Here is a 13,290-nt window from a genome sequence, read left to right as displayed (position 1 = left end):
GTCAGATTTCTTTGTCTCAGATCTTCCTCTAGCCTTGTTCTTCTTTCGAGAGTTCCCTTGTGCTGCCTCAGTTGGATCTCTTTCACTTGACAGGGGGGTGCCCGAACAGCGACCCTCCCCAGCTCTAGCCCAACTCCTACTTACCTGCCAGGTGAGATACTATGATCATGAAGGTGCTTCTCCCAGGGCAAGGCTCACCCATTGCACTCTGGGTGTGCTGCCCCTGCGATTTCCCCAAATGTGGGAAACTTGACTGCATAATTTGTGTTTCCCTTGGTCGGCTCTCGTATAATTCAGATCTCTTTGTCTCAGGTCTCTCTCCAGCCTAGTTTGCTGTCTGTTTCCACTTCTCTTTTCTTCAGCCGCTCCCTTCTATACCCTTGTGCACTATCCTGACTTCTCCTCCCGTCTGCTTACTTTGTGCCTTCCAATGCACAATGCAAACTACAGGTAGTGCTGCAGGGCCCACACCCTTTTACTTGCCTTACAGAGCAGCTCTGGAGCTGTTACAGTGCCCAGCTGCTGCAAGAAATCAGCTTGAATGCTTCAGGGGATGGGGCATGGCCAACATGAGCCCCACACCAAAGGAGGGTGGAGGTGTTTAATGCGAACTAGGGGTCATCCAAGCAGCGCAAAAGGCCGCCATGCCCTGCACGCCCCTTTTCTCTTTTCATATGCAGATGAGGGTTGAAGCCAACTTTGACCCACTGCTTGGATGACATCACCGTATGCAAATCCGTCTTCTGCAGAACTTCCCCCAGGAATGCTTGCACTAGTTGTTGCATTTGGTTTGTTGTTTGGGGGTGCTTCAGTATTAGGCAGCCTTCTGCCCTCCCATGTTCATCTGAAAATATGTGTTCTCCCTGCAGTTGTTGTCCCCAGATGAGAGTTCCCTTGTGCTGCCTCAGTTAAATCTCCTTTACTTGACAGAGATGTGCATGAGCAGCGGCCCTCCCCAGCCCTATTCCAAATCATACTTATTTTGCATAGGAGATACCATGGTCATGAAGATTTTTCTCCCAGGGTGAGGTTCATTCATTGCATTTTGGGTATGCTGACCCCTGTGATTTCCCCAAATGTGGGAAACTCAGCTGCATTATTTGTGGTAGTGGGGGACTGTGTTTGTGCTTTCCTCTGGTCAGCTCTGGTAAAAGTCAGATTTCTTTGTCTCAGATTTTCCTCTAGCCTTGTTCTTCTTTCGAGAGTTCCCTTGTGCTGCCTTAGTTGGATCTCCTTCACTTGACAGGGGGGTACCCGAGCAGCGACCCTCCCCAGCTCTAGCCCAACTCCTACTTACCTGCCAGGTGAGATACTATGATCATGAAGGTGCTTCTCCCAGGGCAAGGCTAACCCATTGCACTCTGGGTGTGCTGCTCCTGCGATTTCCCCAAATGTGGGAAACTTGACTGTATAATTTGTGTTTCCCCTGGTCGGCTCTCGTATAATTCAGATCTCTTTGTCTCAGGTCTCTCTCCAGCCTAGTTTGCTGTCTGTTTCCACTTCTCTTTTCTTGAGCCGCTCCCTTCTATGCCCTTGCGCACTATCCTGACTTCTCCTCCTGTCTGCTTACTTTGTGCCTTCCAACGCACAATGCGAACTACAGGTAGTGCTGCAGGGCCCACACCCTTTTACTTGCCTTACAGAGCAGCTCTGGAGCTGTTACAGTGCCCAGCTGCTGCAAGAAATCAGCTTGAATGCTTCAGGGGCTGGGGCATAGCCAACATGAGCCCCACACCAAAGGAGGGTGGAGGTGTTTAATGCAAACTAGGGGTCAGCCAAGCGCCGCAAAAGGCCACCATGCCCTGCACGCCCCTTTTCTCTTTTCATATGCAGACGAGGGTTGAAGCCAACTTTGACCAACTGCTTGGATGACATCACCATATGCAAATCCATCTGCGGCAGGCCTTCCCCCAGGAATGCTTGCACTAGTTGTTGCATTTGGTTTGTTGTTTGGGGGTGCTTCAGTATTAGGCAGTCTTCTGCCCTCCCATGTTCATCTGAAAATATATGTTCTCCCTGCAGTTGTTGTCCCAAGATGAGAGTTCCCTTGTGCTGCCTCAGTTGAATCTCCTTTACTTGACAGAGATGTGCATGAGCAGCGGCCCTCCCCAGCCCTATTCCAAATCATACTTATTTTGCATAGGAGATACCATGGTCATGAAGATTTTTCTCCCAGGGTGAGGTTCATTCATTGCATTTTGGGTATGCTGACCCCTGTGATTTCCCCAAATGTGGGAAACTTGACTGCATTATTTGTGGTAGTGGGAGACTGTGTTTGTGCTTTCCTCTGGCCAGCTCTGGAAAAAGTCAGATTTCTTTGTCTCAGATCTTCCTCTAGCCTTGTTCTTCTTTCGAGAGTTCCCTTGTGCTGCCTCAGTTGGATCTCTTTCACTTGACAGGGGGGTGCCCGAACAGCGACCCTCCCCAGCTCTAGCCCAACTCCTACTTACCTGCCAGGTGAGATACTATGATCATGAAGGTGCTTCTCCCAGGGCAAGGCTCACCCATTGCACTCTGGGTGTGCTGCCCCTGCGATTTCCCCAAATGTGGGAAACTTGACTGCATAATTTGTGTTTCCCTTGGTCGGCTCTCGTATAATTCAGATCTCTTTGTCTCAGGTCTCTCTCCAGCCTAGTTTGCTGTCTGTTTCCACTTCTCTTTTCTTCAGCCGCTCCCTTCTATACCCTTGTGCACTATCCTGACTTCTCCTCCCGTCTGCTTACTTTGTGCCTTCCAATGCACAATGCAAACTACAGGTAGTGCTGCAGGGCCCACACCCTTTTACTTGCCTTACAGAGCAGCTCTGGAGCTGTTACAGTGCCCAGCTGCTGCAAGAAATCAGCTTGAATGCTTCAGGGGATGGGGCATGGCCAACATGAGCCCCACACCAAAGGAGGGTGGAGGTGTTTAATGCGAACTAGGGGTCATCCAAGCAGCGCAAAAGGCCGCCATGCCCTGCACGCCCCTTTTCTCTTTTCATATGCAGATGAGGGTTGAAGCCAACTTTGACCCACTGCTTGGATGACATCACCGTATGCAAATCCGTCTTCTGCAGAACTTCCCCCAGGAATGCTTGCACTAGTTGTTGCATTTGGTTTGTTGTTTGGGGGTGCTTCAGTATTAGGCAGCCTTCTGCCCTCCCATGTTCATCTGAAAATATGTGTTCTCCCTGCAGTTGTTGTCCCCAGATGAGAGTTCCCTTGTGCTGCCTCAGTTAAATCTCCTTTACTTGACAGAGATGTGCATGAGCAGCGGCCCTCCCCAGCCCTATTCCAAATCATACTTATTTTGCATAGGAGATACCATGGTCATGAAGATTTTTCTCCCAGGGTGAGGTTCATTCATTGCATTTTGGGTATGCTGACCCCTGTGATTTCCCCAAATGTGGGAAACTCAGCTGCATTATTTGTGGTAGTGGGGGACTGTGTTTGTGCTTTCCTCTGGTCAGCTCTGGTAAAAGTCAGATTTCTTTGTCTCAGATTTTCCTCTAGCCTTGTTCTTCTTTCGAGAGTTCCCTTGTGCTGCCTTAGTTGGATCTCCTTCACTTGACAGGGGGGTACCCGAGCAGCGACCCTCCCCAGCTCTAGCCCAACTCCTACTTACCTGCCAGGTGAGATACTATGATCATGAAGGTGCTTCTCCCAGGGCAAGGCTAACCCATTGCACTCTGGGTGTGCTGCTCCTGCGATTTCCCCAAATGTGGGAAACTTGACTGTATAATTTGTGTTTCCCCTGGTCGGCTCTCGTATAATTCAGATCTCTTTGTCTCAGGTCTCTCTCCAGCCTAGTTTGCTGTCTGTTTCCACTTCTCTTTTCTTGAGCCGCTCCCTTCTGAGCCCTTGCGCACTATCCTGACTTCTCCTCCTGTCTGCTTACTTTGTGCCTTCCAACGCACAATGCGAACTACAGGTAGTGCTGCAGGGCCCACACCCTTTTACTTGCCTTACAGAGCAGCTCTGGAGCTGTTACAGTGCCCAGCTGCTGCAAGAAATCAGCTTGAATGCTTCAGGGGCTGGGGCATAGCCAACATGAGCCCCACACCAAAGGAGGGTGGAGGTGTTTAATGCAAACTAGGGGTCAGCCAAGCGCCGCAAAAGGCCACCATGCCCTGCACGCCCCTTTTCTCTTTTCATATGCAGACGAGGGTTGAAGCCAACTTTGACCAACTGCTTGGATGACATCACCATATGCAAATCCATCTGCGGCAGGCCTTCCCCCAGGAATGCTTGCACTAGTTGTTGCATTTGGTTTGTTGTTTGGGGGTGCTTCAGTATTAGGCAGTCTTCTGCCCTCCCATGTTCATCTGAAAATATATGTTCTCCCTGCAGTTGTTGTCCCAAGATGAGAGTTCCCTTGTGCTGCCTCAGTTGAATCTCCTTTACTTGACAGAGATGTGCATGAGCAGCGGCCCTCCCCAGCCCTATTCCAAATCATACTTATTTTGCATAGGAGATACCATGGTCATGAAGATTTTTCTCCCAGGGTGAGGTTCATTCATTGCATTTTGGGTATGCTGACCCCTGTGATTTCCCCAAATGTGGGAAACTTGACTGCATTATTTGTGGTAGTGGGAGACTGTGTTTGTGCTTTCCTCTGGTCAGCTCTGGTAAAAGTCAGATTTCTTTGTCTCAGATCTTCCTCTAGCCTTGTTCTTCTTTCAAGAGTTCCCTGGTGCTGCCTCAGTTGGATCTCCTTCACTTCACAGGGGGGAACCCGAGCAGCGACCCTCCCCAGCTCTAGCCCAACTCCTACTTACCTGCCAGGTGAGATACTATGATCATGAAGGTGCTTCTCCCAGGGCAAGGCTCAACCATTGCACTCTGGGTGTGCTGCTCCTGCGATTTCCCCAAAATGTGGGAAACTTCACTGCATAATTTGTGTTTCCCCTCGTCGGCTCTCGTATAATTCAGATCTCTTTGTCTCAGGTCTCTCTCCAGCCTAGTTTGCTGTCTGTTTCCACTTCTCTTTTCTTGAGCCGCTCCCTTCTATGCCCTTGCGCACTATCCTGACTTCTCCCGTCTGCTTACTTCGTGCCTTCCAACGCACAATGCGAACTACAGGTAGTGCTGCAGGGTCCACACCCTTTTACTTGCCTTACAGAGTAGCTCTGGAGCAGTTACAGTGCCCAGCTGCTGCAAGAAATCAGCTTGAATGCTTCAGGGGCTGGGGCATAGCCAACATGAGCCCCACACCGAAGGAGGGTGGAGGTGTGTAATGCGAACTAGGAGTCATCCAAGCGCTGCAAAAGGCCGCCATGCCCTGCACGCCCCTTTTCTCTTTTCATATGCAGACGAGGGTTGAAGCCAACTTTGACCCACTGCTTGGATGACATCACCATATGCAAATCCATCTGCTGCAGGCCTTCCCCCAGGAATGCTTGCACTAGTTGTTGCATTTGGTTTGTTGTTTGGGGGTGCTTCAGTATTAGGCAGCCTTCTGCCCTCACATGTTCATCAGAAAATATGTGTTCTCCCTGCAGTTGTTGTCCCCAGATGAGAGTTCCCTTGTGCTGCCTCAGTTGAATCTCCTTTACTTGACAGAGATGTGCCTGAGCAGCGGCCCTCCCCAGCCCTATCCCAAATCATACTTATTTTGCATAGGCGATACCATGGTCATGAAGATTGTTCTCCCAAGGTGAGGTTCATTCATTGCATTCTGGGTATGCTGACCCCTGTGATTTCCCCAAATGTGGGAAACTCGACAGCATTATTTGTGGTAGTGGGGGACTGTGTTTGTGCTTTCCTCTGGTCAGCTCTGGAAAAAGTCAGATTTCTTTGTCTCAGATCTTCCTCTAGCCTTGTTCTTCTTTCGAGAGTTCCCTTGTGCTACCTCAGTTGGATCTCTTTCACTTGACAGGGGGGTGCCCGAACAGCGACCCTCCCCAGCTCTAGCCCAACTCCTACTTACCTGCCAGGTGAGATACTATGATTATGAAGGTGCTTCTCCCAGGGCAAGGCTCACCCATTGCACTCTGGGTGTGCTGCCCCTGCGATTTCCCCAAATGTGGGAAACTTGACTGCATAATTTGTGTTTCCCCTGGTCGGCTCTCGTATAATTCAGATCTCTTTGTCTCAGGTCTCTCTCCAGCCTAGTTTGCTGTCTGTTTCCACTTCTCTTTTCTTGAGCCGCTCCCTTCTATGCCCTTGCGCACTATCCTGACTTCTCCTCCTGTCTGCTTACTTTGTGCCTTCCAACGCACAATGCGATCTACAGGTAGTGCTGCAGGGCCCAGACCCTTTTACTTGCCTTACAGAGCAGCTCTGGAGCTGTTACAGTGCCCAGCTGCTGCAAGAAATCAGCTTGAATGCTTCAGGGGCTGGGGCATAGCCAACATGAGCCCCACACCAAAGGAGGGTGGAGGTGTTTAATGCAAACTAGGGGTCAGCCAAGCGCCGCAAAAGGCCACCATGCCCTGCACGCCCCTTTTCTCTTTTCATATGCAGACGAGGGTTGAAGCCAACTTTGACCCACTGCTTGGATGACATCACCATATGCAAATCCCTCTGCGGAAGGCCTTCCCCCAGGAATGCTTGCACTAGTTGTTGCATTTGGTTTGTTGTTTGGGGGTGCTTCAGTATTAGGCAGCCTTCTGCCCTCCCATGTTCATCTGAAAATATATGTTCTCCCTGCAGTTGTTGTCCCAAGATGAGAGTTCCCTTGTGCTGCCTCAGTTGAATCTCCTTTACTTGACAGAGATGTGCATGAGCAGCGGCCCTCCCCAGCCCTATTCCAAATCATACTTATTTTGCATAGGAGATACCATGGTCATGAAGATTTTTCTCCCAGGGTGAGGTTCATTCATTGCATTTTGGGTATGCTGACCCCTGTGATTTCCCCAAATGTGGGAAACTTGACTGCATTATTTGTGGTAGTGGGAGACTGTGTTTGTGCTTTCCTCTGGTCAGCTCTGGTAAAAGTCAGATTTCTTTGTCTCAGATTTTCCTTTAGCCTTGTTCTTCTTTCGAGAGTTCCCTTGTGCTGCCTCAGTTGGATCTCCTTCACTTTACAGGGGGGTGCCCGAGCAGCGACCCTCCCCAGCTCTAGCCCAACTCCTACTTACCTGCCAGGTGAGATACTATGATCATGAAGGTGCTTCTCCAAGGGCAAGGCTCACCCATTGTACTCTGGGTGTGCTGCTCCTGCGATTTCCCCAAATGTGGGAAACTTGACTGCATAATTTGTGTTTCCCCTGGTCGGCTCTCGTATAATTCAGATCTCTTTGTCTCAGGTCTCTCTCCAGCCTAGTTTGCTGTCTGTTTCCACTTCTCTTTTCTTCAGCCGCTCCCTTCTATACCCTTGTGCACTATCCTGACTTCTCCTCCCGTCTGCTTACTTTGTGCCTTCCAATGCACAATGCAAACTACAGGTAGTGCTGCAGGGCCCACACCCTTTTACTTGCCTTACAGAGCAGCTCTGGAGCTGTTGCAGTGCCAAGCTGCTGCAAGAAATCAGCTTGAATGCTTCAGGGGCTGGGGCATAGCCAACATGAGCCCCACACCAAAGGAGGGTGGAGGTGTTTAATGCAAACTAGGGGTCAGACAAGCGCAGCAAAAGGCCACCATGCCCTGCACGCCCCTTTTCTGTTTTCATATGCAGACGAGGGTTGAAGCCAACTTTGACCCACTGCTTGGATGACATCACCATATGCAAATCCATCTGCGGCAGGCCTTCCCCCAGGAATGCTTGCACTAGTTGTTGCATTTGGTTTGTTGTTTGGTGGTGCTTCAGTATTAGGCAGCCTTCTGCCCTCCCATGTTCATCTGAAAATATGTGTTCTCCCTGCAGTTGTTGTCCCTAGATGAGAGTTCCCTTGTGCTGCCTCAGTTGAATCTCCTTAACTTGACAGAGATGTGCCTGAGCAGCGGCCCTCCCCAGCTCTATCCCAAATCATACTTATTTTGCATAGGAGATACCATGGTCATGAAGATTATTCTCCCAGGGTGAGGTTCATTCATTGCATTCTGGGTATGCTGACCCCTGTGATTTCCCCAAATGTGGGAAACTCGACTGCTTTATTTGTGGTAGTGGGGGACTGTGTTTGTGTTTTCCTCTGGTCAGCTCTGGTAAAAGTCAGATTTCTTTGTTTCAGAGCCTTGTTCTTCTTTTGAGAGTTCCCTTGTGCTGCCTCAGTTGGATCTCCTTCACTTGACAGGGGGGTGCCCGAGCAGAGACCCTCCCCAGCTCTAGCCCAACTCCTACTTACCTGCCAGGTGAGATACTATGATCATGAAGGTGCTTCTCCCAGGGCAAGGCTCACCCATTGCACTCTGGGTGTGCTGCCCCTGCGATTTCCCCAAATGTGGGAAACTTGACTGCATAATTTGTGTTTCCCCTGGTCGGCTCTCGTATAATTCAGATCTCTTTGTCTCAGGTCTCTCTCCAGCCTAGTTTGCTGTCTGTTTCCACTTCTCTTTTCTTCAGCCGCTCCCTTCTATGCCCTTGTGCACTATCCTGACTTCCCCGTCTGCTTACTTTGTGCCTTCCAACGCACAATGCAAACTACAGGTAGTGCTGCAGGGCCCACACCCTTTTACTTGCTTTACAGAGCAGCTCTGGAGCTGTTACAGTGCCCAGCTGCTGCAAGAAATCAGCTTGAATGCTTCAGGGGCTGGGGCATAGCCAACATGAGCCCCACACCGAAGGAGGGTGGAGGTGTTTAATGCGAACTAGGGGTCATCCAAGCGCCGCAAAAGGCAGCCATGCCCTGCACACCCCTTTTTTATTTTCATATGCAGACGAGGGTTGAAGCCAACTTTGACCCACTGCTTGGATGACATCACCATATGCAAATCCGTCTGCTGCAGGCCTTCCCCCAGGAATGCTTGCACTAGTAGTTGCATTTGGTTTGTTGTTTGGGGGTGCTTCAGTATTAGGCAGCCTTCTGCCCTCCCATGTTCATCTGAAAATATGTGTTCTCCCTGCAGTTGTTGTCCCCAGATGAGAGTTCCCTTGTGCTGCCTCAGTTGAATCTCCTTTACTTGACAGAGATGTGCCTGAGCAGCGGCCCTCCCCAGCCCTATCCCAAATCATACTTATTTTGCATAGGAGATACCATGGTCATGAAGATTGTTCTCCCAGGGTGAGGTTCATTCATTGCACTCTGGGTATGCTGACCCCTGTGATTTCCCCAAATGTGGGAAACTCGACTGCATTATTTGTGGTAGTGGGGGACTGTGTTTGTGCTTTCCTCTGGTCAGCTCTGGTAAAAGTCAGATTTCTTTGTCTCAGATCTTCCTCTAGCCTTGTTCTTCTTTCGAGAGTTCCCTTGTGCTGCCTCAGTTGGATCTCCTTCACTTGACAGGGGGTGCCCGAGCAGCAATCCTCCACAGCTCTAGCCCAACTCCTACTTACCTGCCAGGTGAGATACTATGATCTTCACTGTTAGGGCAATCAGGATGTGGAATTCCCTGCCAGGGAAGGTGGTAATGGCGGACTCTGTAATTGGATTTAAAAAAGGAATGGATACATTTCTGAATGAAAAAGCTATCCAAGGTTATAATACTTAAAATATCAACATGGTTAATCCGGGGGTAACATGAGTTATAGTAGCTAACTAGTCATAAAACATTATTCAGCAAGTATGTAGAATCATCACAACTTAAAACAGGTTGAACACGATGGGCAATTTGCCTCTATTCAACCTCAAAAACGATGTTACCATATGTTACTATATTACTATGTTACTGTAGTATACAGAACACCACAATGTAATGAGCAGTGATAGTGAGCACTGATGAGGATACTAGAACTGACACTGAGCAGCAAGATGCAGCACTGGACTATTAGTAATGTACTGTAGTATGCTGAGCACCACAATGCAGCACAAGACAATGAGCAGTGATACTGAGCACTGATGAGGATACTACTGAGAACTGACACTGAGCAGGAGAGACACACTACTAGTATTACTGAGCAGCAATAAGTAACCACTGATACTGAGCACTGATATTGAGATTTCCACTGAGAGAACATAGCCACGTCCTCTCCGCTCTCTCTTCAATGCACGAGTAAAAATGGCGGCAACGCGCAGCTCTTTATATGGAATCCGAATCTCGCGAGAATCCGACAGCGGGATGATGACATTTTCCCTTGTTCAGGTTTTCCGAGTCAGGCAGGAACAACCGAGCCTGCCTCGGACCAGTGTAAACCACGTGGAGTTCGTCGGGAATTCGGTTCTCGGAGAACCGAACCCGCTCCTCTATATATACTATATTACTATGTTACTGTAGTATACAGAACACCACAATGCAATGAGCAGTGATAGTGAGCACTGATGAGGATACTAGAACTGACACTGAGCAGCAAGATGCAGCACTGGACTATTAGTAATGTACTGTAGTATGCTGAGCACCACAATGCAGCACAAGACAATGAGCAGTGATACTGAGCACTGATGAGGATACTACTGAGAACTGACACTGAGCAGGAGAGACACACTACTAGTATTACTGAGCAGCAATAAGTAACCACTGATACTGAGCACTGATATTGAGATTTCCACTGAGAGAACATAGCCACGTCCTCTCCGCTCTCTCTTCAATGCACGAGTAAAAATGGCAGCAACGCGCAGCTCTTTATATGGAATCCGAATCTCACGAGAATCTGACAGCGGGATGATGACATTTTCCCTTGTTCAGGTTTTCCGAGTCAGGCAGGAACAACCGAGCCTGCCTCGGACCAATGTAAACCACGTGGAGTTCGTGGGGAATTCGGTTCTCGGAGAACCGTACCCACTCCTCTCTACCTTATACCCATCAATTGTTTTTATTTTCAATCTAAGCCCCTGCAGTTTTCTGTAAGCATCTGCTTCGCTATGATGATCAACAAGTCACAAGGGCAAACACTCAGGGCTTGAGGCGTAGATCTTAGGACCAGCTGCTACAAGCATGGCAGAGGTGTCACTATCACTGGTGACACCCAGAGAGGTGGCGAGGGAGATTGTAATGCAGTGCGCGCAGATAAACAGCGCAATGGTAAAAAGGAGGCATGGTTTCATAGGTAGGGGCGTGGCCTGGTGGCCTGAATCTACATTTTGTTGCTCCGGGTGTCCCGGGGGTTGGGGGCTGCACCCGGGGACTAGTGTGTGAGCGGTGCTGGCTCCTGCACAGTGACAGGGCATGGCCACCCAGCATGACGCCTCCCTTCTTGACCATGCTGTAATTGCAGTCGCACTGCAGTTCAGCGTGATCATAAAAAATGGTGTAGGCTCCTGCTGGTGCAGACTGTAGAGAAAAGCTGCTGTGACCACGCCCCCTGTGTCTCCTCCGTTGCAGACCCCATTTTGAAGCCTTGCCCCCGGACTAAGAGAAAAGAATGCCCTTGCGCACTATCCTGACTTCTCCTCCCGTCTGCTTAATTTGTGCCTTCCAACGCACAATGCGAACAACAGGTGGTGCTGCAGGGCCCACACACTTTTACTTGCCTTACAGAACAGCTCTGGAGCTGTTACAGTGCCCAGCTGCTGCAAGAAATCAGCTTGAATGCATCAGGGGATGGGGCATGGCCAACATGAGCCCCACACCAAAGGAGGGTGGGGGTGTTTAATGCGAACTAGGGGTCATCCAAGCACTGCAAAAGGCCGCCATGCCCTGCATGCCCCTTTTCTCTTTTCATATGCAGATGAGGGTTCCAGTCAACTTTGGCCCACTGCTTGGATTTACATCACCGTATGCAAATCCGTCTGCTGCAGACCTTCCCCCAGGAGTGCTTGTACTAGTTGTTGCATATGGGCCCTCATTCCGAGTCGTTCGCTCTGTAAATTTCATCGCATCGCAGTGAAATTCTGCTTAGTACGCATGCGCAATATTCGCACTGCGACTGCGCCAAGTAATTTTACAATGAAGAAAGTATTTTTACTCACGGATTTTTCTTCGCTCCGGCGATCGTAATGTGATTGACAGGAAATGGGTGTTACTGGGCGGAAACAGGCCGTTTTATGGGCGTGTGGGAAAAAACGCTACAGTTTCCGGAAAAAACGCAGGAGTGGCCGGAGAAACGGGGGAGTGTCTGGGCGAACTCTGGGAGTGTTTGTGACGTCAAACCAGGAACGACAAGCACTGAACTGATCGCAGATGCAGAGTAAGTCTGAAGCTACTCTGAAACTGCTAAGTAGTTTGTAATCGCAATATTGCGAATACATCGGTCGCAATTTTAAGAAGCTAAGATTCACTCCCAGTAGGCGGCGGCTTAGCGTGTGTAACTCTGCTAAAATCGCCTTGCGAGCGATCAACTCGGAATGAGGGCCATGGTTTGATATTTGATGGTGCTTCAGTATTAGGCAGCCTTCGCCCTCCCATGTTCATCTGAAAAGATGTGGTCTCCCTGCAGTTGTTGTCCCCAGATGAGAGTTCCCTTGTGCTGCCTCAGTTGAATCTCCTTTACTTGACAGAGATGTGCCTGAGCAGCGGCCCTCACCAGCCCTATCCCAAATCATACTTATTTTGCATAGGAGATACCATGGTCATGAAGATTGTTCTCCCAGGGTTAGGTTCATTCATTGCATTCTGGGTATGCTGACCCCTGTGATTTTCCCAAATGTGGGAAACTCGACTGCATTATTTGTGGTAGTGGGGGACTGTGTTTGTGCTTTCCTCTGGTCAGCTCTGGTAAAAGTCAGATTTCTTTGTCTCAGATCTTCCTCTAGCCTTGTTCTTCTTTCGAGAGTTCCCTGGTGCTGCTTCAGTTGGATCTCCTTCACTTCACAGGGGGGAACCCGAGCAGCGACCCTCCCCAGCTCTAGCCCAACTCCTACTTACCTGCCAGGTGAGATACTATGATCATGAAGGTGCTTCTCCCAGGGCAAGGCTCAACCATTGCACTCTGGGTGTGCTGCTCCTGCGATTTCCCCAAATGTGGGAAACTTGACTGCATAATTTGTGTTTCCCCTCGTCGGCTCTCGTATAATTCAGATCTCTTTGTCTCAGGTCTCTCTCCAGCCTAGTTTGCTGTCTGTTTCCACTTCTCTTTTCTTGAGCCGCTCCCTTCTATGCCCTTGCGCACTATCCTGACTTCTCCCGTCTGCTTACTTCGTGCCTTCCAACGCACAATGCGAACTACAGGTAGTGCTGCAGGGCCCATACCCTTTTACTTGCCTTACAGAGTAGCTCTGGAGCAGTTACAGTGCCCAGCTGCTGCAAGAAATCAGCTTTAATGCTTCAGGGGCTGGGGCATAGCCAACATGAGCCCCACACCGAAGGAGGGAGGAGGTGTGTAATGCAAACTAGGGGTCATCCAAGCGCTGCAAAAGGCCGCCATGCCCTGCACGCCCCTTTTCTCTTTTCATATGCAGAC

At 49.7% G+C, this 13,290-nt stretch overlaps 16 non-coding genes and 2 pseudogenes across 16 annotated transcripts; all 18 read left to right on the top strand.

The window, feature by feature from the left end:
- The first annotated feature begins 136 nt into the window (after positions 1-136).
- Positions 137-299, top strand: LOC135008741 (U1 spliceosomal RNA). The gene has a single exon (XR_010208390.1). It is a non-coding gene; the product is annotated as a U1 spliceosomal RNA (small nuclear RNA).
- A 674-nt stretch (positions 300-973) lies between these two features.
- LOC135008550 (U1 spliceosomal RNA) lies at positions 974-1,137 on the top strand. The gene has a single exon (XR_010208205.1). It is a non-coding gene; the product is annotated as a U1 spliceosomal RNA (small nuclear RNA).
- Positions 1,138-1,289: 152 nt separating this feature from the next.
- LOC135008809 (U1 spliceosomal RNA) lies at positions 1,290-1,452 on the top strand. The gene has a single exon (XR_010208455.1). It is a non-coding gene; the product is annotated as a U1 spliceosomal RNA (small nuclear RNA).
- Positions 1,453-2,126: 674 nt separating this feature from the next.
- On the top strand, positions 2,127-2,290 carry LOC135008667 (U1 spliceosomal RNA). Its single transcript, XR_010208319.1, has one exon. It is a non-coding gene; the product is annotated as a U1 spliceosomal RNA (small nuclear RNA).
- A 152-nt stretch (positions 2,291-2,442) lies between these two features.
- Positions 2,443-2,605, top strand: LOC135008740 (U1 spliceosomal RNA). The gene has a single exon (XR_010208389.1). It is a non-coding gene; the product is annotated as a U1 spliceosomal RNA (small nuclear RNA).
- Positions 2,606-3,279: 674 nt separating this feature from the next.
- On the top strand, positions 3,280-3,443 carry LOC135008549 (U1 spliceosomal RNA). Its single transcript, XR_010208204.1, has one exon. It is a non-coding gene; the product is annotated as a U1 spliceosomal RNA (small nuclear RNA).
- Positions 3,444-3,595: 152 nt separating this feature from the next.
- Positions 3,596-3,758, top strand: LOC135008808 (U1 spliceosomal RNA). Its single transcript, XR_010208454.1, has one exon. It is a non-coding gene; the product is annotated as a U1 spliceosomal RNA (small nuclear RNA).
- Positions 3,759-4,432: 674 nt separating this feature from the next.
- LOC135008666 (U1 spliceosomal RNA) lies at positions 4,433-4,596 on the top strand. Its single transcript, XR_010208318.1, has one exon. It is a non-coding gene; the product is annotated as a U1 spliceosomal RNA (small nuclear RNA).
- Positions 4,597-4,748: 152 nt separating this feature from the next.
- Positions 4,749-4,885, top strand: LOC135008883 (U1 spliceosomal RNA; annotated as a pseudogene).
- A 698-nt stretch (positions 4,886-5,583) lies between these two features.
- Positions 5,584-5,747, top strand: LOC135008680 (U1 spliceosomal RNA). The gene has a single exon (XR_010208332.1). It is a non-coding gene; the product is annotated as a U1 spliceosomal RNA (small nuclear RNA).
- A 152-nt stretch (positions 5,748-5,899) lies between these two features.
- On the top strand, positions 5,900-6,062 carry LOC135008781 (U1 spliceosomal RNA). The gene has a single exon (XR_010208428.1). It is a non-coding gene; the product is annotated as a U1 spliceosomal RNA (small nuclear RNA).
- Positions 6,063-6,736: 674 nt separating this feature from the next.
- Positions 6,737-6,900, top strand: LOC135008665 (U1 spliceosomal RNA). Its single transcript, XR_010208317.1, has one exon. It is a non-coding gene; the product is annotated as a U1 spliceosomal RNA (small nuclear RNA).
- Positions 6,901-7,052: 152 nt separating this feature from the next.
- On the top strand, positions 7,053-7,215 carry LOC135008845 (U1 spliceosomal RNA). Its single transcript, XR_010208470.1, has one exon. It is a non-coding gene; the product is annotated as a U1 spliceosomal RNA (small nuclear RNA).
- A 674-nt stretch (positions 7,216-7,889) lies between these two features.
- On the top strand, positions 7,890-8,053 carry LOC135008629 (U1 spliceosomal RNA). Its single transcript, XR_010208281.1, has one exon. It is a non-coding gene; the product is annotated as a U1 spliceosomal RNA (small nuclear RNA).
- A 142-nt stretch (positions 8,054-8,195) lies between these two features.
- On the top strand, positions 8,196-8,358 carry LOC135008713 (U1 spliceosomal RNA). Its single transcript, XR_010208364.1, has one exon. It is a non-coding gene; the product is annotated as a U1 spliceosomal RNA (small nuclear RNA).
- Positions 8,359-9,028: 670 nt separating this feature from the next.
- Positions 9,029-9,192, top strand: LOC135008566 (U1 spliceosomal RNA). Its single transcript, XR_010208220.1, has one exon. It is a non-coding gene; the product is annotated as a U1 spliceosomal RNA (small nuclear RNA).
- Positions 9,193-12,431: 3,239 nt separating this feature from the next.
- On the top strand, positions 12,432-12,595 carry LOC135008570 (U1 spliceosomal RNA). The gene has a single exon (XR_010208224.1). It is a non-coding gene; the product is annotated as a U1 spliceosomal RNA (small nuclear RNA).
- Positions 12,596-12,747: 152 nt separating this feature from the next.
- On the top strand, positions 12,748-12,883 carry LOC135008831 (U1 spliceosomal RNA; annotated as a pseudogene).
- Positions 12,884-13,290: the final 407 nt, after the last annotated feature.

This window comes from Pseudophryne corroboree, unplaced genomic scaffold (assembly GCF_028390025.1).
Source record: "Pseudophryne corroboree isolate aPseCor3 unplaced genomic scaffold, aPseCor3.hap2 scaffold_223, whole genome shotgun sequence".
NCBI lineage: Eukaryota > Metazoa > Chordata > Amphibia > Anura > Myobatrachidae > Pseudophryne > Pseudophryne corroboree.
The sequence above is the reverse complement of the archived record's forward strand: the minus strand, read 5'-3'. Positions and strand labels throughout refer to the sequence as shown.